The following is a 23,333-nucleotide window of genomic DNA, read 5'->3' as shown; positions in this document are numbered from 1 at the left end:
ATATTATGTATCTGGGTTTTTTTTTGTATTTTAACCTATTTGAGGGCCATAAACCATTGTATTATCCAAGATTCCCCACCCTACTCCATGTACCAATTTTTGTCCCTTCAGGAACAATATAACACCCATTGAGAATGCAGGATATACGTGAAAGTTTTTGTAAACTGCAAAATGCTATTTAGATGTAAAGCTTTATTGTTAATAATTTGCATTTCATATGATATGACTGTTTTGCACCTGCCTTTTTTTCACTGCAGATTTTCCAGTTGCTAACAGAGACATTTACTATTTTGTTGTCCATTTTGCTGCCTTTGGAACAATCTTTCTTCAGTTGACCTCTGATGAGCTCTCTGCCCATCTGTGCTTGTCAGAACTTTACTTTCTTCAAAGCCTGTGGTAGATACTCCCTTTCTCTCGGAAGTCTTTCTATTCCCCTGTGTTTACCCCTTGACCTCTTAAGACTTAGCATTATAGCAAATGTCGTTCCTCTGCTGTGACATTATGCCTTTCATTGTGTAGTCTGTATATTTTCTATATTCCACCTTCCAAAAATTGTGTCAAGCCAGCTAGAATGTTGCCTCTGTCCTTCTCTCTATTTTCTAATGTTTCTCAATGCCATTGTACACAGTAAGAATCTAGGAAAAGTGTCTCAAAATAAACTTTAAAATAAGTAGCCAGTCTGACCTTGGGGCCAGGTGCTTAACTGGCTAGCTTGTTTCCACCCAGGTAAAAGTTATCCATGGTTGATAAGATTGCTGAGAACATTAAATATGCTAATAGTCATTAAACCCAGAGTATAGCATTTAGCAAGCATTCAGTAAATTAGTAATCATCAATACTCTAAAAGGTTCTTAGCACAGAAACAAGCGATGATAGTTTATTCAATAGATTCCACTGACTTAATAATATTTTTTGAGCAAAATTTCACCAGAATTCTTTCTTTCTTGTTGAAGAATATAATCTAGCAGTCATTGCATCAGAATTTCAAAGGGAAAATTTGTTTTTCTTTAGATAATTTTCAGAATGTACCCTGGAATATAATTTGCTATAACTGTGGGGGCCATTTGAAGTGGGCATGACTGATAATTTAATGTACATTTTACTTTTGATTTTTTAGAACTACATTAAAATCATTACATATCCCTCTCTTTCTTTCTTTCTTTCTCTCTCTTTCTCTATTTCTTTCTTTTCTTCTTTCTTTATATTTCTCTACTTTTAGTTGTCAATAAATCTTTTGTTTTATTTATTTATATGTGGTGCTGAGAATCGAAACCCAGGGCCTCACACATGCCAGGCAAGTGCTCTACCACTGAGCCAGGACTCCACCCACCTTGATTTATTTTTAAAAAAACCATCTGTACTCTCAGATTTCTCTAGCTTTGGGTGGCACATTAGGCAATTCAAACTTTGGCTGTTGGACATAAGATTGATAGGTCCTTGACTACAACCCTTTTCAGACAAAGCTTCCTATCTTGAAGAATAGCTGGTCTTTCCAAGGGGACATTTGAATTTCTCTTGGAATGAAAGGTTATATCAATTTACTGACAATAATAATGTACATTCAGGAGGCCAGCTCTGCTCAGTTGACCTCAGAGCCTGTGCTGCCACTGCCATGTCTTCTGGGGTTGTATGAGCAACCTGCAGTGCATGGTGGAGCAGCTTAAGCTGGAGGCTGACATGGAGAAAATCAGTCTCTTAGACAGCTTCAGCAGTAGTATTGCATGCAGAATGCCTGCAAGAATCCTCTGCTGGTTGGTGCTCCAACTGGAAGCAACCCCTTCTGTGAGCCCAGATGCTGTCCTTTTACTCTGAAGACTGTAGTAAAGAAATTTGTTGAGGAATGCCTTCAAGCACAAAGTGATAATGACTGCCATGAAGTCTCAAGAAAACACTGTTCTTTGGCCAAATGACTTTGAAATGTTTCAGAACTTTCCTGTGACCTGGCCTTATAGCCAAAATTCTACAAAAATTAATGATTTTCTACTCAAATAAGAAAACTGAATGAAGGAATAGTATTTTTTTAAGTAATAATGGGTTGGTTCTTTCTCCTGGTGAAGTGCTTTGTATTAAGATAAACAAAAACTTTAAATATACCAAAAATACACCTCTTAAATATGTGAGTTACTGGTGTTGCTATACCTAGAATAATAATGTATGTTTTATTTACTGGATGTTTACATTTTAGGAAGGAAAACACTTATTTATTTTAAAACTGGAATATTTATAATTTGTTCCTAAGAGTTTTATACTATAATAAATTTGTTCTTATATCATGAATTTCCAATTACTAAGTGAAGACAAGAAAGTATAAAATTGGGAATAATGGACTTAACTACTCAAATAATACCTTGATTTTTCTAAATGAGAAGATTGTTTTATTTTTAACACTAAAAATGGGAGATATTTCTTAGTAAACTTGTTTGGAAAGATTCCTGTTACAATGTATGTTAGGACACCTCCTGTATTAAGCAGATCTGATTTCTTTTTCAGTTACTTTAGTATTGTGGTGGCACTTTAAAAAAGATACATAATTTCTTGACTTTGAAAATAGTGTTTAAAATATGTATGACTTATGTACAGAACATTGCAGATGGTTCAAAACAAAGTAATAACCTAAAAGAATTCTTCGTGTTACAAGTTTATTTTTGCTTAATTCCCTCATTTTTATTAGTGCACCATAGTTGTATATATTAATGGGATTTGTTGTTACACATTTGTATATACACACAATTTGGCCAATTCACAAGTGTTTTACTTTGTGCTTTTGATTTAATGTGGGTTATTTTTAGGATACTTTGTGTTTATAATAATCTTTGAAGAGCTTAAAAATAAGTTCTGCTTAATTAAAAAAAATATCCTGTATATCATTAAGTAAAAGACAGCTTAGTTGAAAATTAAGCAATTGGAGACTGGGGCTGTAGCTCAGTGGTAGAGTACTTGCCTTCCACTTGTGAGGCACTGGGTTCAATCCTCAGCACCACATAAAAATGAATAAAGATATTGCGTCGTCTATCCTCACCTAAAAAAAAACTTAAATGGTCAGTAAATAGATGTGATGATAATTTTGTGTGTCATCTTTACTGGGCCTTAGGGTGCTAGTTATTTAGTCAAACATTATTCTGGGTATATCTATGAGTGTGTTCGATTTACGCCTTCATCTGATTGGTTGAGACCTTGCAAATTACAGATTGCCCATGTAGCTGGGCATGGTGGCACGTGCCTGTAATTCCAGCAACTCTGAAGGCTGAGGCAGGAGGATTATAGGTTGATGGTCAACCTGGGCACCCTTGCACACTGCTGTATCAAAATCTAAAACACAACCCCCACCTCCCAAAATAAAAGAGCTAAGGATGTAGCTCAGTGGTAAAGCACCCCTGAGTTTTATTTCTAGTATAGCAGGAGTGAGCCTCATCCAATCGGTTGAAGGCCTGAATTGAACAACAACAAAACATCTTTCCTACAGCAATAATAGTTTTGCAGCATAATGCTTTGATTTTATCTATATCTGCTCTTTTTGTGTGATAACCTTTGAACTGTACCATTGAGTCTCCAGCCTGCCTTACATCCCTGCATTTTGGACTTGCCAGTCTCTGTAACTGTGTGAACCAATTCTGTATAATAAATCTCTTGATACCAAGTATCTATCTATTCATCTGTCAGTTATGTCTGTGGAGAATCTTGACTGATACAAAAGATGAAAGTATTTTGAAGAGTCATCAGGAAGATGCTAATGAAAACCACTATGAGATATCATTTTATACTGTTCCAATTGGCAAAAACTAAAATAGCTCATGCCACTAAGAGCTAGAGAAGATATGGAGAAATAGGGAGTCTCTCATAATGCTAAATAAATTGCTACAGTCACTTTGTAGGGAGTGGGTTGTCAATATTTTATCAGAGCTAAAGATGAGCAAACAGTATAAACAAGCCACTTTATCTCCATATTAAAACTATGAGATGTTTTACCAGAATAAAATTATATTGAATATTGAATATTTTGAAATTTAGTTTTCTGTGAACTTGATTTTCATGAAATTTTTTTCGCCTATTTGTATCATTCTATATCCCTAAAATATAGAATAGTAGAAATATTTTGTTTTTTCTATTCATTGATATCTTGAAAATGCTTATATATTTTTTTTAAATATATATTTCTTATTTGTGCTCTGTGTGTGTCCTGCCAGATGTGCTCACAGTTGCTCCTTTACACAAAGACTTTTATAAGGTACTTAATAAAATTATTTTTGAAATGAGATCATGTAAATAAATCAAGAATTTTAGTTGCATTATTCTAATAGTAAAGAATATAGATTCATTTTAATTCTTTTTTTCGGTGCTAAGTCTCTTCTGCCAATACAATAACTCTCTAGAATAGTTGTCTAAGGAATAATACTTGTGTTCTAGGAACTGTTTGTAAATAATATTCCATGTTGTATTAAAAGACAATTTATTGGTTTCTCAAATATGAAGAAGACAGTATATCATACTAACATTTTATAATTAAAATTAAGTTTATTGCTTAATTTTATCACTTATTATCATATTTAAACAAATAGTGACCTTTCTCAGCAAAACACTAGAACTTCATATTAATTGGACAGGGTCCTGTACTATACTAAAAATAAGTGACTGTCTTCATCTTTCACTTGATTTTCTAGGTGGAGCTCCTATACATTTAATCTATTCTGTATTTATATTTTAAAGTTACAGTTTTAAAATTTATTATCACTGTTCATTGATCCTGATTATTCCCATAATAATATGAGACAAAATCTCCTGTCCTTTTAATTTTTAAAACCTTCAGATGTCTACTTCTCTGTAATGTATAAGTAACACATTGGAATCACAAATGGTTGTGTCATCGTTCTCCAAATAACAAAGTTTGGTATGACATGTCATCTACTTTAAATTGTTTACTGAGATTTAGGCTTAGATAATCACAATTCTAAAAGTTATGTAAAGATTTAATTTAATGAGTAGGGCAAGAATCATTGTACTTTTTAATGTACTTTCTTTTAACCTTTTTTAGGGTTTTTGGTGAAATTTAGGGGATAGTATGCTGCTCTCTTTTGCCTAAATGTACCCAGGGAAATACAATGTTGGTAGTAAAATTTTCTGGGAGTCAGGATTTATGTAGCTCTTTTTTGTCCTTGTTTATATATTTATTCCCTTTTAATTGTATCCTCTTAAAAACATTCTTAGACCTGCATCTGTACTAATTTAGGTTTATAGAACTATTCAATGTTTGTATTCATTGATGTCTTGTAGAATTCTTTGGTAGTTTTGATAGAGCCCTTATGTTTTGTGACTTCAAGATATTCTGAAAGTCATATGTATTGTGTTCCATCTTTTATAATTAGCCCTTTGTTCAGTATCCTTCTCTCATTTTTCTGTTTTGTAATCTTTCTCTGTCATAAACATTAAAACTTTTTAAATTCTCATTTTGAGGGATTATGATGTTTGATTTAAAGCTGTACATATATATTCACAACTTTGTCAGTTTTCTTTCATGGATACCTAAATGGTTTTGGTGTTAGAAAATGTATGGAAGTAATAAGTACATAACTCTCTTTGGGAAAACGTAGACCTATTTACAGTCAACATGGATATCAAAGGTTCTAAGAGAAACCTCCAACTCAGACAACTTCTCAGTAAAACTCAGGTCTTTTTTTTTTTTAAACTATTCTTTAGTTGTAGATGGACATAATACCTTTATGTATTTATCAGTGGTGCTAAGGATCGAACCCCGTGCCTCACACCTGCAAGCGAGTGTTCTACCACTGAGACCCAGCCCCAGCTCTCAGGTCATTTTAATTTTTTTTTTTAAGATAGAATTTTTTTAATATTTATTTTTCAATTTTTAAAAATTTTTTTTAATATTTATTTTTATGTTGTGCTGAGGATCGAACCCAGCGCCCCGCACATGCCAGGCGAGCATGTTACCACTTGAGCCACATCCCCAGCCCCTCTCAGGTCATTTTTAATAACATCTTAATATTGTAAGTGACATTTTCCATTATCACTTATATATAGGTGTTGTGTATTTATATGCTGTTAAATTTGGTCAATTGGAGTTTTTCTTGTTACTATAAATAATGGTGGTCTTCCACTGTAATTGGAAGATTTGCACATTTGTACTGAGGTTTCTTTATTCTCATGTTCAAGTATATAGTAGTTTCTACCACATGTATAATCTTAATTTACAAATATATTTTACAATCCAGCAAGTATACTTACAGGAATGTATCTTAAGGAAATGGTCATGGGTTTTGACACAGAGATATTTACTGTGAGGTTGTTTATGGTATTGAACAACTGAGAGCATCCTAATTGTTTACTAATAAGATATTGGTTGCATAAATTGTTATAGCTACATGATGGGATGCTAGGGATCCATTAGAAATGGTAACTTATACATATTTTTATTGTACTAGGAAGGAAGACACTCATGATAAATCATTGTGTTTATCATGATGGATCACATTAAAAACATATATGTTTTAAATATGCACAACAAAGACAAGAAAAGTATGTATGGTACATGGAAATTGTAACAGTGCTGTTTCTAGCTAGTATAGTTGTATAAATGATTATCATTTGCTGAATTTTTTGTACTTTGAAGGTTTCTATTGTGAATGTATTGTTTTTGTAGTAAAAGATGCCATAAATTTAAAAACAGGGCTTGTTTTTTAACTTCCAGTTCAGCTGTTTGTGCAAAATTTTACTGAAAATGAATGTGATTCAACATTGAAATAAAGGATATAAGTGAAGTTCAAATTTTGGGAGAATGTGTTTAAATAGAAATTTTTTGCCACCTTTTTTTGCTTTTTTGCATAAGCCTACTAAGGTGTAGTAACAGTCCCTGGAGCCTGTGGAAAACTTGTTAATGTCTGTAATGCTCATTTAATCATTTCAGTCTTATATTTCTTCCTTTTCATAAGTGAAAGAAAGAAAAAATATTTTTTGTTTATTTTTATTTCCTAGGAAGTTCCTTTTGGTGATGCTGTCCAGTTTCTACAGTGTATCATTCCTTATCTGAAACTAGACGTCCTCTGCAGCCAGAAGAACAAGAAGTCGGCATTGACCCCTTGTCCAGTTATTCAAACAAGTCTGGAGGTGAGTTTTGTATGCAATTGCTGTCTAGGAATGCTAGGAAACCTAGCATAGGGGTTCCAGTTAGCTTGGTCCTCCTTGTTGGTTCAGTTTTCACCAGGAAACTTCAAGAACTTTAAGAACTTTTTCCTGGATATTTACAGAACACTATTGACACTAATGAATGCTACAAAAAGTCTACTTTGAATTACAGACAGAAGCATTAGTCAAATGTTTAATACACTGTCATTCTCAGGGTGGGGCAGGAAAGAGAATAAACTATGAAGTCAGCATACAAATGCAGAGTCCTTTCTCAAACATATTTTAAAGGTATTGATTTTTACAGGGATTTTTCACTGCTTTAGCAAGGTTATTTCAGGATTAAAAAATAATTGCCTGAGGTTTTTTTTTTTTTGGTTTTTCTCTTCCTTTTGCAAATAATTGAAAATTTGACATACTTCTAAAGATCTATACTCAAATTATTCAGTTGTGAACTGTTAAAAAGTATAGTCAGCGTCTGTCCTATTAAAACCTAACAAATGTGTCTGTCAAAAATCTTCCTTAGTGTTTACTCAATGATAGTAATAACATACTTAAAAAGAAGGAATGAATGTGTGAGAATTTTTGAAGCTTTATCCTTAGTTTTAGGTAGATCATTAAATATTTGATTAAAATCATTGACTCAGTGACTACTTGTAATTTTGAACTCATGAAATGTATATATCAGGTTTAAAAAAATTTAATGATTTTTTTTTTACACAAATGGAGCACAACTTTTCATTCTCTGATGGTACATGCTGTAGAGTTGCTACATTCTGGCAATCATATCCCTTATATCAGGTTTTGAGGTCTATTTTAAAATATCTTAAATTAGTAAAAGTAATATGTGTTTTATGCTTAAAATAAAATTATTATTTTGTGTGTGTTCATATTAATGTCAAGGGCTGTCATTAGCTTGTGTTTTGAGAATTTGAAGAATTGGTTGACTACTATATTGGCTATATCTTTAGAATGTAAGCCTTTTTATGGAGTTTATTATTATTTTTTGTGTGTATATGTTTAATATCTGCATCATGCAAATGCCATTGATGTTTTGAATGAAAATAGTAGAATTTCAAAATGACTTTGTGATTCTTTTATTTTCATATTTTCTTACATAAAGACTCAACAGCCTGATGTTTAAGAATTTGATAATATGAAAATGTGACCATTTTATTTTCAGTATTTTAATAGTAAGCATGAAAGCTTTCCCAGTAGTAAGGACGAAAGCAAGCATGAAAGCTTTTCAAGTGAGGATTTGTCTTCAATGTAATTAATACCTATAAGCAGTACTCACCATTAAATAAGTTAAATAAATTTGCTCATACTTCTATAAGTATTTTACATGTACATAAAATACTTTAATACAGTTTTTATACTATTTATGGCTTTTACGCCTAGTGGAGAATACAGTTTTCTGTTTTTTAAGTGCATATTTTTCTTTAGTCTATTTCATTAAATATTAAAAAAAAATTAAATTAATTTTATCCTTTATTGTTTACAGAATGAGTAGTTACCTTTACTGAAAAGGCTTTTCATTTTTATCCTAGCCTAACATTTCTATGACATACTGAGTTATTAGGAGTGAATTAATGTTTAAAAGTGCCATTAATTCATTTACCCCAAATGTTCATTAACAATGTAAATGTATGTTGATGTTCTATGAGACAAGGAAGTGACTAATGACTCTTCCAACTAACAACACTTAAAATGAATAGAAACTTTAGATAGCTAATCTTGAAGTAATGAAGACCCTCATTCAGCTTGGCATCTCTGTATGCCCTAAAACAGCTGTCAACTGTTAAAAATATATACAAAACACACATACACACATACACACAGATGCAGAAAGAGAGATATGTAAATATCTAGTTCTTCAAATCCATAAAGGCTACTAACCATAGTGGATTTTTTTCATTGTATATGTAAATATTTTATATAAAGTATCTATTTCATCTTCTTAGATTTTCTTTTTGAAGAAAAACATATATTGCATTTTAATAAGATTGTCATGTTTACTTGAAGAATCATCACCTTTCTAGTATGTTTGTTTATTTTAATTTATCTTCCATGGGATTTTTTTTCAAGTATTTTGAAGCCTTTTACACATTTCTGCTACAATCTTTAGGGAATTTGTGGCTACCAGATAACTTGTTTTCTAAGTAAACACTGGACTTCAGTCAGTGGTTTGCCTGAGTATGAGTCATGTATAATTGAAAAAAAAAATTGTTATATACACTATTAGTAAACAAAAGTCTTTATTTTCTTAGTTCTGAATTTTAACATTCATATGGAAAGAGTATAGCTGAATGTTTCTGAGAATTTATGAAGTAATTAGTAAAAATTACCAGGTAATGGGGTGTGAGGAGGAGGGAGGGAGAGAACTGCAAATTACTGTTTATTTTCATGGCTAGTTGAGGAAAAAATGTAAGAGCAGAAGAAAGTACTATTTATACCTACATATAAATATTAGGGGGTATGTTCCAGGTGAATTAAAATTTTTCTTGGCATCCTTTTTCAAATAAAGAACAGCACAGAAAATATGATATTTTCTCTGTACCCTGTTAGATTTGGATATATATATATATATATATATATATAAATTGCTACCTTAAATGCTAAGATCTTTGATCATAGGGAAATAATAACTGATCAGATACCTATAATTCAAAGAATTTTTTTAAAAAGGAAAATATTTGTTATATGTCATGATTGTTTTTGGCATGTGACTTTTAATCATTAATTAAATGGAAAAGTAATTTATTTTTAACTTAAAATATCAATATCAAGATTTAGTGCAGTTTAAACTAATTAAATAATATTATTGGAATAAATAGTTATTTTCCCAAGTTTATAAGTTGTTGGAATGTTGCTTATGAGAAAAGGACATTTTCCTTCATTAGATTCCTTTGAAAATAGCCTTTTGTTACATACTACCAAAATTTTTAACTTCAATTCTAAATGCCACAGTACTCACCTTCTTACAGCTTGTATAATAATTACTTGACATCTTTGCCTTTTTTATAATCTGTCTCAAAGCTTCCTACCTTTATGTATAAAATATTTATTAACCTACTTTTAAAAATACAAGATATTCACAATTCTGTCACTCCATTTTTTTGCCTCCTTTAAAATTTTGTCCTAAATTTGCTTTTTTTTTTCATTACAGTGCCATAGAGTTTTAGAACTAAAAGAGAATGTCCTGAATTTATTGATGAAGAAATTGGTAGTAATTAAAATACTTAAGTTGATATGGTAAAATGATGTTGTTATGTCATGGCCTTTAGTTTAAAATCTTTGTCCTTGGTACTCTTCTTGTACTCCATACTACACTCCACCCCACAATCCAGGAGTGGTGGATTTAGATTTGAGTGAAAGATGAATTTGTTCTGCCAAGGATAGATATGTGACCAAGGTACCAACCTGTCTGAGACAGTTTATATTTCTGTCCTGCTCTATCTAATTAGCTGGAGTCATTTTTAGGAAGGAGAAAAATTCTTTCAATTTCTTAACTGATTCACAGCTTGGCATTTGTCTTGTTTTTTTCATATTACTCCACATAATATGTAATCTTACATTAATTTGTTTTCTTGATTATTATTTTGTCTCAAATGTAGCCTTTATGAAGGCAGGAACCATGCTGGAATTGTTTGTAAATCTAGCCCCGGCACATGAGCTTCGTTGAATAATTTGTCGAATGAAGTCGTTGTTACCAGTTGGAGCAGTATATTAATCAATAATTGTTTAATATCTATATTCCATCTACTTTTCTCCTTTATTTTCTAAATTATAATGTATGAAATCTGTTTTATTGTCCCTGGTTATTCTAGTATTTGAATTTTTCTTAAAGTGTCAAAAGTCAGTGTACTCTTCTCTTTGGTCTTTTTGACCTCTCTTCCTTTCAAGTCCTTCTTAAAAATCACTTTTTTGGGCTGGGGATATAGCTCAGTTGGTAGAGTACTTGCCTTGCATGCACAAGATACTGGGTTCAATCCTCAGCTCCATAATAATAATAATAATAAATAATAATAATCACTTTTTCCATGTTTTCCTTTTGATGTCATATATCTAAATTTCCACAAGGACAAGGTAGAGTTTTCTGCTTAGTAAATGTCAATTTATGACACCCTAATTAACCCACAGCAGTAATTACTTTGCAAAAGAAAGCTAAGGAAATAAATGATGACTTTTTCCAACTTTTTGGGTGTATAGAATATGTTTAGTATGCTTACATAAATTTAATATGTACTTTTTGCAGCTTTTTTTTTTTTTTTGGATGGTGCTGGGGATTGAACCCAGGGCTTTGTGCATGCCAAGCAAGTATTCTGCCACTGAGCTACACTCCCATCCCATACATAGCTCTTAATGAAATTTTTGTAAACATAATGCTACAAATTGTCCTATGGAGCAAATGTACTTTATTTTGCAAATGAAATACTGTAGAATCAACAGACTGTATGTGATGGCAGCTTTTAAGTTTACAATACTTTTTGTAAGGGTCCAGCGAACATCGGAGGAGGAGACCACCAAGAGACCGACTCATGCAACAGCAAAAGGGGTTTATTGCAGATCCAGCATGCTGGGCCTCCGCACTCACTCAAGAAGGGAGAGCAGCCCAGAGCCCTGAGCAGGGGTTGAGCAGTGCTTAAGTACACTTTTTTAGGGAGGGCATGGACTTTGCATACATCAGAGCAAATCATCATGAGGCGCGGGAAAATTGAACAACAATTCCTGAATATGATTAGTACTTTCATTGGCGGGAACAGGCCGGGCAGGAGTGATAGGTCAATCCTAAGGAGGGGATACATTTAAACTGATTGGTTTGGGCCCTGAATGCCTACATGCCAAGCTGCACAGGGTCCTAGGTTATTAAACAACTAAATGGTCAGGGGGAATATCTACTGGACAGTCCTGGGAATTTTCCTAACAGCTATAGGAATTTCAGGTTTTGAGTGTAGCATAGGAACTTAACAATACCTGGTCCTTTACATTTTAACTCAGGCTTTGCAGCTTAGAAGCAGCTTTACAATGCCTGGTCCTTTACATTTTAACTCAGGCTTTGCAGCTTAGAAACTTTACCCTTTCATTTTAATGTGTTTTATTATTCAGTAAATACTTGAGTGCCTTCTGTGTACTACATATATTTATTTATTTATTTAAAAAAAAAATTTAGTTTTCAGCAGACACAACATCTTTGTATGTGGTTCTGAGGATCGGACCCGGGCCGCACGCATGCCAAGCAAGCACACTACCACTTGAGCCATATCTCCAGCCCATATTGATTTATTTTTATATGGCGCTGAGGACTGAACCCTATGCCTCACATGTGCTAGGGTGCTAAGCACGTGCTCTACCACTGAACCACAACCCCAGCCCTCTACACATTGCTTTAAATGCTAGAAATGAAAAAAAGATAAAAATAGTTCTGAATGCTCTGTTGTCAAGTTTCATTGCAGGATTTGAGGGTACCATACAGAAAAGCAAAGGGCCAATTAAGATATAGAATAGTGAATACTTTCCCAGAGGAATTTATAGTATGCTCAGCTCTTATATTAATGGGTAGAGAGAACAACTTAAACTTGGAGAAGTGATAGATTGAGTAAGGTGTGGTTTCTTCCTAAGCCACAACCTAGATGATGAGTACATGTTAGCTAGGTGGGATTACATAAATAGTATGTGCATTGGATTTGCCCTTGATTGAACATGAGGATTTTGAGAGTAGAATTAAAGACTAAAGTTTAAATGAGACTGAAAACTAGGATCATGAAGCCTACTTATACTAAGAATAGTGGGCAGTTCATCAAAGGAATGTTATAGCCTGATTTTCATTTTAGAAAAATTATCTGGCTATCGTAAGGTGAGTAAACTGTAGTGGTAGGGTAAGACTGCCAGTTGAATAATCAATTAAGAAGCTGTTAGTCTAGGTGAGAAATGATAGGGGCTTACACTGGAAATGTAGTGAAGTGGAAACATCTGAGAAGTATTTAGGAGGCAGAGTTGACAGTACTCAATATTTGACTTGATATGAGATGTAGGGGAGAGAATTTTGAAGGCACAGCAAGTTTTCTGAGTACCAGTTAAGACTGTGATAATGCTTGCATTGAGATGGGCAATTTAGAGAAAGAATTTTGCTTGGTGCAGCAGGGACAGTAGGCATCAGAAAAGATTCTAAGAAGTTCAGTTTCAGATACAAGTTGGAATTGCCTAATAGCATTCAAATGAAGATATACATCCATGGATCTGGGTAAAGATAAAGAGTTGTCAGCCTAGGGAATGGTGTAATCACTCCATAACAGCATGTAGTGCAAGAAGAATATGAAGATTTTTAAAAAGCCACTTGATGGTCTTGTAGCAAATGGCCTTTTGCAGGCTCCTGCAGAGGAGACTAAGAAGTAGTGATTGAGGAGCAGAAAGAAAACCAGGAGAGGCTGGAGTCATACAAGTCAAGGTGTCAAAAAAGAATGAGCAAAAACTTTCAGATGTTTGTTGAAAGTTAAGAAATGGAGGCATTCAATGGACTAAGTCATTGTGACTGTGATAAATGCAGTGGTTTTTGTAATCTTAAGAGTCCATAGTCTAATACTCTTTCATATAAATCATTTTCTATTCTAAGCTGGCATGAGGAATAGAGAAAGAAGGTATAATAATACTTGAAAAATTAAAAAAGGAAGAGGAGTTCTGGGAGCTTGGAAGTCTAGAGGAGATGTAATGTAGAGCAAAGATGGAAGAGCATATAGAAAGGAAGAAGGATGTTATTTTTGGTAGAAAATGGGAAGGAAGAAGAAGATAATGGTGTTTAGGTACTGTAAGTTCATCAGGTTGGTGGCAGATAATTCAATGAAGTATCACTTCATTGAATTATCTGCCACCAACTGAGAGTGAATAACAATATGGAGCAGTTGAAGATTTGTGAAGAGGGAAAAAGATTAGAATGAGTTGATAAAGAAGGTAGAACCTTAGGCATCATTTTAACAGGTGGTAATAGCTTATAAACTTGTGTGATTATGTCCAGATTTCAGTAGCTAGGATTTGGTGACAAAAGCAGGCAGGGATTTTATGTCAGATAACAGGTAGACAGTAGTTAAGAAAATCAGTGGTCGGGCCTGGGGCTGTGGCTCAAGCGGTAGCGCGCTCGCCTGGCATGCGTGCAGCCCAGGTTCGATCCTCAGCACCACATACAATGATGTTGTGTCTGCTGAAAACTAAAAAATAAATATTAAAAGATTCTCTCTCTCTCTCTCTCTCACTCTGTCTTTAAAAAAAAACAAACAGAAAATCACTGGTCTAAGATTTCATTGATGGATTGAGAATATAAGGAAGTTTGCTCAAAAGAAGGGATTCTTAGAAGGCAGAGTAGAAAATTTTAAGGATAGAGTCAGGGGGAACGAAACAGTAGTGATGATGGGAGTCCGACAGGGAACATGGAAGCAGTAGGGCTAAAGTTTTGCTTGATGACTAAGAGTCAGTGATGGTTAGAGAGTAGCAAGCTTTTCACAGTGATTTTTAATAATCTGAAATGTTGTATATTATATTTTATGCCTTGCTATTTAATGTTTGCTCACAATTCCCTCAAATTAGTAATATGGTCTCAAATCACATCTTTTTATTATTATGTGTTAGATAAATACATGAATTCAGTGAAACATTGCTTAGTGTTAGTAAACTAGCTTAACATCATGTTGACTCTTTATAATACTTTAGATCTATATTAATCTGAATACGTCTTGGTTTGAATTTTATTTTCAATAAAAACAATTCTCCCTAGATATTAAGGAAAAAGGCAGTGTGGTTAGATGAAAGTTGTTAGGATAGAAAGTCATCAAGGAAAATAGCTTTATTGAAGGTAAAGATTGTGATATAAATGGAAGAGTATTTAAATGTGGTAACAAGGATTTTTAAAAAGTGGATTATTTTAAAAGATCTGTTTAATTCCTAGTAACAAAACCAAAAATCAACCAAAAGAATAAGAAAACCAGGTATGTCAAGTGGAATGACAATAAGAAGTGACATCAGAGAGTGATGAACATACCATGCTATTTCCTCTAGATTAAAGTGCTCCTAAAAAAAAAAAAAGTTGAAAATGAGTGACCTCAGTTGAAAGACCATGAATTGGAAATCTGCCAGTCATCCCCCAGAGATGTTAGTTTTATGTTTAAGCATAATAAAAAGTACAAGAAAAAAAAAGGTTAAGAGCAGAGGAATTCTCCATGATTAAACATATTTTAGAAGAAATAGAACCTGTATTTAAAAAAAATATTGGAAAAATAATTAGGGGAACCATAGAAAAGCAGCATAATAGAATTCATCGGTACAAGAACTTGCAAAGAAGCTCCAAAGTGAGTAGTGTTTAAAAACATTGTGTTTGATAAAGATATTATAAAGCGAAAATATGTAATTTTGTTATCAGAAGTGTATTTATCATATGTATTTAGTTGTTAAGCTCTTTTCACTATACTACTAATTGACTTGAGTGGATGAAGGCAAAGATAGTAAACCAAAATGGGACTCAAAATTAACATTTAAAGGTAAGAGTCAAATATTGATAGCACTACGATAGCAAAGAATGTTAGACTTATTCTTTAATATTTGAATTGGCTGATTATATGTGGATTTTTAAGTTTGTTCTCAAAGTGAGTTGATATTTAGGAAGTTTGGCATTTTAATAACAATAGTGAAGTTCACTCTTGGTAAAAGTGTATTTTTTTTATAAAAAGGTCTTCCAGTCTGATTTTTTTTTTCATCAAGTTGTTCATTCCTCAGTAATTGGATCTGCTTTTTCATTTTATTTCAAATATTTTGTTGGTGTGGCATTTCCTTTTGTTTCCTTGAGAAGGGCTTCTTGGAAGTTGGATGTGACCAACCTTGCAAATACCTTGGTATTATGTTTTTTTTTTTTTTTAGGGTTCTGGGAGCAAAGGACATCTCCCTGCTTGTCAATGAACAGAAAAACAACCCTCAGCCATCTTCTCCTTGGGCAAAGATATTTTCCCTGCAATGCTTAGGCAAGCAGAGAGGCGTTTTGAACTCCCAAGCATGGAAGGTTGTGTGATGGTGTCTTTTGTGGGTTAATCTAGGTGTCACTAGAACAAACAGAGCAGAAGATTCAGGTGAAGTGACCAATAATGGAGTTATTATCAAAGAATTATGTTAGTAGTTTTGTTGCTGATTCCGTAGTGGTGCCAGGAAAGACAGTAAATCAAGACTTTGGGAGTATTTAAATAATGAAATAACCAGCTCTGAACTCACATAGTTAAGGAAAGTATATCAGAGTTTTCACCTAGCTTTTCACATGTTATAGCTTCTTTTCATTTATTTACATGTGAAAACAGATTCCCCTCTTCCCCATGGCTTAATAGTGAAAAGGATAATTAGTTCCTTTTAAGTATAATTCTCCACTTCTCCCATGCTTTTCCTGACTCCTTTCATAGTATGCACCAATTTTTACAACTGTATCTATGTCAACTATTAGTTTTACAGATAATAGGCTTTCTTACTTTGATCTTACCCAGTGAGAGAGAAGGAATGAATATCAAAGGAAGATGAGGAGAATGTAAGAAAAAAAAATTAAACCTGACTTTAGGAAAACACTCTAAGACCATTCAGACATCTATTATATCTACATCCACCCCACTGCCCAAATAGAAATTCCCAGATACCTTCAAATTTCAAATCTTAAAATTATCTGCTACCTTGCTGTATCATGGTCAGCTATGTAATAAAATATCTAGGAGTATTTTTAAATATCACTGATATATTTTGGTAAATTTCTCTCTACATGTAGTTGCGAGTTTAAAAAAATGTTTTACTCTCATTGTATTGGGATATTGATGAATTTTTTTTTGTAGGTGGAAGCCAGGGCCCTTGTACTTCTCTTTCAGAGAGGTAAGAGAATTGATATTTTGAATTCCAATAACTTTTTTTTGGGGGGGTGGTGGTGCTGGGGATTGAACCCATGGCCTGTGCATATGAGGCAAGCACTCTACCAACTGAGCTATATCCCCAGCCCAATAATCATTTTTAACACAGTAGTCAATTTACTGTATGGAGTTTTTAATTTGTGTTATATTTGTGGTGTTTACATCTACTTTAGTGTTTTATAGCAAGTTAGGAAGTATACATGCCATTTATATAAGAAGCAGACGTGTTTTATTGTGGTATTCGTATTTGTATTTGAATTATTTCCTTTCTTTAAGTATTTAAATGTAGGTTTCCCCCATTACTATTTACTTACATTGATGTTATTAAGTGATGTCTTTGCCAAAAACTTTGATAACCTCTTGGCCCTGTTAATTTGTCATTTATCTAAAGTTCACATTTTTATTTTTAACTTGCATTCTGTAGGTATTAAAAATAAGTTAATTTGCTATCACTATACTTTTGCTGGAAGAAGGAATTGCTTGTCACTCAAATAGTGGTTTTGAAATCTTTTTCTCAAGAAACACTTGTATTGAGCCAGGCATGGTGGCACACACCTGTAATCCCAGCTGCTTGGGAGGCTGAGGCAGGATTGCGAGTTCAAAGCCAACCTCAGCAATGGCGAGATGCTGAGCAACTCAGTGAGACCCTGTCTCTAAATAAAATACAAAATAGGAATGGGGATGTGGCTCAATGGTTGAGTACTCCTGAGTTCAGTCCTCAACCAAAACAAAACTTGTATTGTTTTGGAATTCATACTATGTAAAATTTCCTGAGAAAGAGTCTCATTTGAAGAATATAGGAAAACACAAAGGAAAAGAAAAATGTTAGTTTCAAGCTGTTGTTTTTCCTATTTTAGGAAACTCTTAAGTATTTTAAATAGAAGAAATAAAGGTAATAATAATAAAATTACAAAATTTAATTACATGATCATTTTATTATGTGCCCAGTACCAAGAATATAATTTACTTGAGTCTTTAGACAACTATCTGATGTTCTTTTGCTGACATATATTGTATTTCTCTAAATCCTGCCAAAATTTAAATAACTTTAATTTTAGTCAGAAAAACCCAACTAGCTTTGATTGAGATATATTGTGACAATTTATCTGAAGTCAGAATCGAGGCAATTCATGAACCAACTAATCTTTTATATTATGGGATCAAAATAATTCTTGTATTTCACTTACTGCCTTTTTTCTTCTCCCAAATGTAGAGAGATTTTAACAGCAGTTGATTTCATAGGATTTTTGTTTAGGGAAAATTTTAATAGAATGTGAGTGATTTGACCAAGTTTAGAACACAATCATTAATCTGTATCTATAACTGAACTTATAAATAAATTTGTTTTATTGAACTGATTAATAGATTTTCAATCAGACATGCTTACATGATAGTTCAGAAATTGCAACAATACTTAGGTGAGTGGAAATCAGAGAGGCACACATGTTTTTTTCACACAGAAAGGGCTGTGGGCCACAGATCTGATATTCATTGATTTGTACAAAAATATTTATTGAGCACCTAGTATCTGGGGATATAATTTTTTTCTTAATTTACATTTTTTACATGAGCTCTCTTATTATTATTATTATTTTTGCCTTACAATTCTTAATACACCTTTATGCCACAATTTGTCATATTTCTGTACACAAGATATGTTGACACCAAATTCACATCTTCATACATGTATTTTATATAACGATGAGGGTCTCCTTCCACCATCCATGCTATTTCCCTTCTCCCTCCCTTTCCCTCCCACTCCTCTTCCCTATCTAGAGGTAATCCTCTTCCCCTGCTCTTCTTCTCTACCCCATTTTGAGTCACCCCCCTTATAGCAGAGAAGACATTTGGCATTTGTTTTTTGGGGATTGGCTAACTTCACTTAGCATAATCTGCTCTAATGCCATCCATTTCCCTGCAAATGCCATGATCTTATTATTTTTTAGTGCTGAGTAATATTCCATTGTGTATAAATGCCACATTTTTTAATCCATTCATCCATTGAAGGACATCTAGGTTGGTTCCACAGTCTAGCTATTGTGAATTGTGCTGCTATAAACATTGATGTGGCTATGTCTCTGTAGTATGCTGTTTTTAGGTCCTATGGGTATAGTCCGAGAAGAGGAATAGCTAGGTCAAATGGTGGTTCCATTCCCAGCTTTCCAAGAAATCTCCATACTGCTTTCCAAATTGGCTGCACCAATTTGCAGTCCCACCAGCAATGTATGAGTGTACCTTTTTTTTGAATCCTCGCTAGCACTTGTTGTTGTTTGATTTCATAATGGCTGCTACTCTTACTGGAGTGAGACGATATCTTAGAGTAGTTTTAATTTGCATTTCTCTGATTTCTAGAGATGATGAGCATTTTTTCCTATATTTGATTGATTGATTGTATATCCTCTTCTGAGAAGTGTCTGTTCAGGTCCTTGGCCTATTTGTTTTTTTTTTTTTTTGTTTGTTTGTTTGGTTTTTTTTGGTGTTTAACTTTTTGAGTTCTTTGTATACCCTAGAGATTAGAGCTCTATCTCATGTGTGAGGGGTAAAAATTTGTTCCCAGGATGTAGGCTCCCTATTTACCTCACTTAGTATTTCTCTTGCTGAGAAAAAACTTTTAGTTTGAATTCATCCCATTTGTTGATTCTTGATTTTAATTCTTGTGCTATAGGCATCTTATTAAGGAAATTGGGGACTAGCCCCACGTGATGGAGATTAGGGCCTACTTTTTCTTCTATTAGACATAGAGTCTCTGGTTTAATTCCTAGATCCTTGATCCATTTTGAGTTAGCTTTTGTGCATGGTGAGAGATAGGGATTCAATTTCATTTTGTTGCATATGGATTTTCAGTTTTCCCAGCACCATTTGTTGAAGATGCTACCCTTTCCTGGGGAGAGAATATTGAACAAGTAGACTGCTTGCTTTCCATGGATTTCACATTTAAGCATGAGAGATAGATAGTAAAACGGTGAAAGATTAAGTACAAAAATAAAAAATCAGTTATAAATACTAGACAAAGAATTAAAATAGAGTGATGTAATCATCAAGTGACTGGGTGAGTGATGCAGATTCTCAGGAAATGCTTTTGAGAAGGCGATGCTTTGGCTAGATGTGAATGACAGACAAGGAGCAGCCAGGTGTGTAAAGATGCTGTTTGTGTGTATGGTGGGGGGATATATTTTAGTATATATTTTTTGACAGTAGGCATTTCATAATAGTTGTAATATCTTCGGAATTTGTTTTTATGTTGTGGTCCTACATATCAGTTGGTTTATGTTCTCTCATTCTTAACAGCAGTTTAATGAAGTACTTTTTACTTAACTACTTTTTACTTAACTTGAGATAAAAGGATGCCCTGAAATTTTCCATTTACCTAAAGTTCATTTTTTTCCATGTGGTCCATTTTGTACTATGCTACTGGTATTATGGTAGTGACAGTGTATGCATTCTAGTGACACCTTTTCTTTGACCCATTGAGTATGCACATGTGTGCACCCACACATATGAACATACATACATAGGAGTTTTATTTGGGGTGAGGAGGCCATGTAATCATTATTTTCCCTCTGCTGATGTAATGGAGAATTTGTTCCTTTAGGGCATATTAGAACAATGTGTTTAATGCTCTCAGTATAATTTACTAGTATCACAATTAATACAATTAGGGTCACTTAAAATGAAATTATTAACAAATTGACTAATTTACTTTAACAATGTCAATGTGTTCTCACAATTACATTTGCTTTAATGAGTGTATAAGCTTTTATTTACTAGCATATTTCATATAGGAAAATGTAATACTCCATGTTTCTTTCTCTATAAAAGAAAGAAACTTTTAATGGATTCTGATTTTGTGGAAGAGCTGCTAGTTATAAACCGATGGGGGAGAAAGTAGAAAGTTAGAAAGCAAAGCTTTCAAAAATGTAAAACATTTCTTGGTATTTACAAATACATATCATATTTATCATTGTGTAAGTAGTATTTGAAACTTTTAGTGGTAGTTAGAAAAAGGAGCATAGATCCTGAAAATTTTCAATTGGGTTCAGTTTTATCTTGTTTTGACTTAATACTGCAGTAATATTCCTTCTTATTGCAGTAATTGTTCCTAATATTCCTAATATTAGATCATTTTTAATTGCTTGTCTTGATGGAGGTGTATGTAATGGTTGTAGACTATTTAAAAAATCTAGGAAGCAAAAGTAAATTGAATATCAAATGAGTTTTTGTTTTATCTTTTAATATGAGTATTCCTGACCTAAGAAGTACCTCTATTAGCCAGTGAAAACACTCCGGACATAGTGAGAAAGTTTTTCCACTCCTGTGATCACTTTCACCCAGCCTACTTTTGCTGTGATCAGAAACCTAGGAGGAATACATGATTACAGTGCTACTTGTAAATGTGTAAAGTAAGCAGAAGAAGATGAATTGTCAACCAAGCCATGCTTAATAAAATCTGCTTTTCTTTTTAAACACAGCAAGAATTATTATCATGTAATGAAGTTGGTGATTTTGTGTGGAAGGGAAATGAATGCAATCCAGATAAGATAAAATTTAAAAATTGTAGATGGGCATGGTGATGCATGCCTGTAATCCCAGCAGTTTGGGAGGCTGAGGCAAGAGGATGGCGAGTTTAAAGCCAGTCTCAGTAAAAAGCTAGGCACTAAGTAACTCAGTGAGACCCAGTCCCTAAATAAAATACAAAATAGGGCTGGGTATGTGGCTCAGTGGTCCAGTGTCCCTAAGTTTAATCCCTGGTACAAAAAAACAAAAAAGTGAATCTTTGTGCCTAATTTGATTGATTTAATAAGTTTCTGTTACTTTTATATTATTTCCTTTTTAGGAATTGGTCTTAGGTATTGGTCAATGACAAATAAAATTGCAAATAACAAAAAGCAGGCATAAGTAATTAGGCAATAAATATTTAAATGTTAACTGCAACAAGTTTAATCTACAGACTTTATAAATTAGTTGTATCTCTCATTTCAGGAAGACTCAGGAATAAATTTACTTTTTCAACATTTGTGAATGTTTATGCAACAGTTCCACACTGTATTTATTGTTTATTCCAGATTCTAAGCTCAGTTTACCTAGTTGCTCATTGATGAGTCAAGATATATTTATTACTGGAAGAACAATCTACTGAACAACTGCAGGAAATTAGGTAATTTTTTAAATAGCACTTTGATTTTAGCCTCAGTAAAGTACCACTTAATTAGTTGCTACAGGTACTACAATAAACATCCTCATTTGTTCCTTAATTGACTTTCATTGTATTTGGTTTCAAAATTTCTCTTTAATTTAAAAATGATATATCTAATGACTTCTAAACACCATTGTTAGACTAATAGAATAAATTGAATCTGATTCTATAAATACCCCATCTTTAAAACATAAAATATATACAATAGAGACATTGATTCATTTTATTAAGAATGCCACATGTAAGAAGTTAATTGGCTTTCTTCCAAAACTGGCTTACGTGGTCTTTTTTCTTAATGCTTTGTCTTGTGAGTAAGAAATCACCTAAATGTTTTTTTTTTAAATAAAATAATATGCCCTTAAAGTACTTATTGCATTTTAGGATCGAGAATTGATCCAGTTCATGTCAGTGTTAACAGCATTTCAGAAATATCTTCCCTAGCCTATAGAGCAGTCCTTTTTTGCTGGATTAATTGAAGTTTAAAATAAATCTCATGAAGGCTTTAACATCTTGTTTTACACATTTGTTCAATCACTTTTCACTGTAACTAGACAAGATTTTCTCTTTGCTATTCTAAGAGGATGTTAGATTTTCCAATCACAACATCAAAGGAAAGCAAAATTGGAGAACTGACCTTAACTGACTTTAGAATAGAGAGCCTAGAAATAGATGCACACAGTCAATGTATTTTTATTTTGTAGTTGTAGATGGACAGAATGCCTTTATCTTATTTATTTTTATGTCTAGTCAGTTGATTTTGAAAAAGATCAAAGACAATGTATTGGAGAAAGGATAAGCTTCAGAACAATTGGACACTGGAACATTTGGGCATTCACATGCACATATGTTTATGCAAAAATGAAATTTAAAATAGAAAAGTTGTGTCAATAGATTATAAATCTAAATGTAAACTGAAGAATGATAAACTCTCAGAAGATGACATGAGAGAAAATGTTAGGAGACCATGGATTTGATGATAACTTTTGAGATTAGGAAAAAAATATTCACCAAAACATGGTGTGCATGAAAGAAAACAATGGTAAGTTGGACTTCACTGAAATTATAACCTTTTTTTTTTAACAAATCTGTTA

General features: G+C 33.1%; 1 long non-coding RNA gene across 3 annotated transcripts in view; it reads left to right on the top strand.

Annotated features, from left to right (window-relative positions):
• LOC144366808 (uncharacterized) overlaps positions 1 to 23,333 on the top strand; it is a 167,451-nt gene that overhangs the window by 130,567 nt on the left and 13,551 nt on the right. For 2 of the 3 annotated variants that reach the window (XR_013425947.1, XR_013425946.1), the window contains exons 3-4: positions 6,985 to 7,116; positions 16,977 to 17,013. This is a non-coding gene — a long non-coding RNA (uncharacterized LOC144366808). Of the gene's footprint in view, positions 1 to 6,984; positions 7,117 to 16,032; positions 16,172 to 16,976; positions 17,014 to 23,333 lie in introns of all 3 variants that reach the window. The other variant, XR_013425948.1, reaches the window with a different exon arrangement.

The sequence above is a fragment of the Ictidomys tridecemlineatus genome, chromosome 9 (genome assembly GCF_052094955.1).
Source record: "Ictidomys tridecemlineatus isolate mIctTri1 chromosome 9, mIctTri1.hap1, whole genome shotgun sequence".
NCBI lineage: Eukaryota > Metazoa > Chordata > Mammalia > Rodentia > Sciuridae > Ictidomys > Ictidomys tridecemlineatus.
The sequence above is the reverse complement of the archived record's forward strand: the minus strand, read 5'-3'. Positions and strand labels throughout refer to the sequence as shown.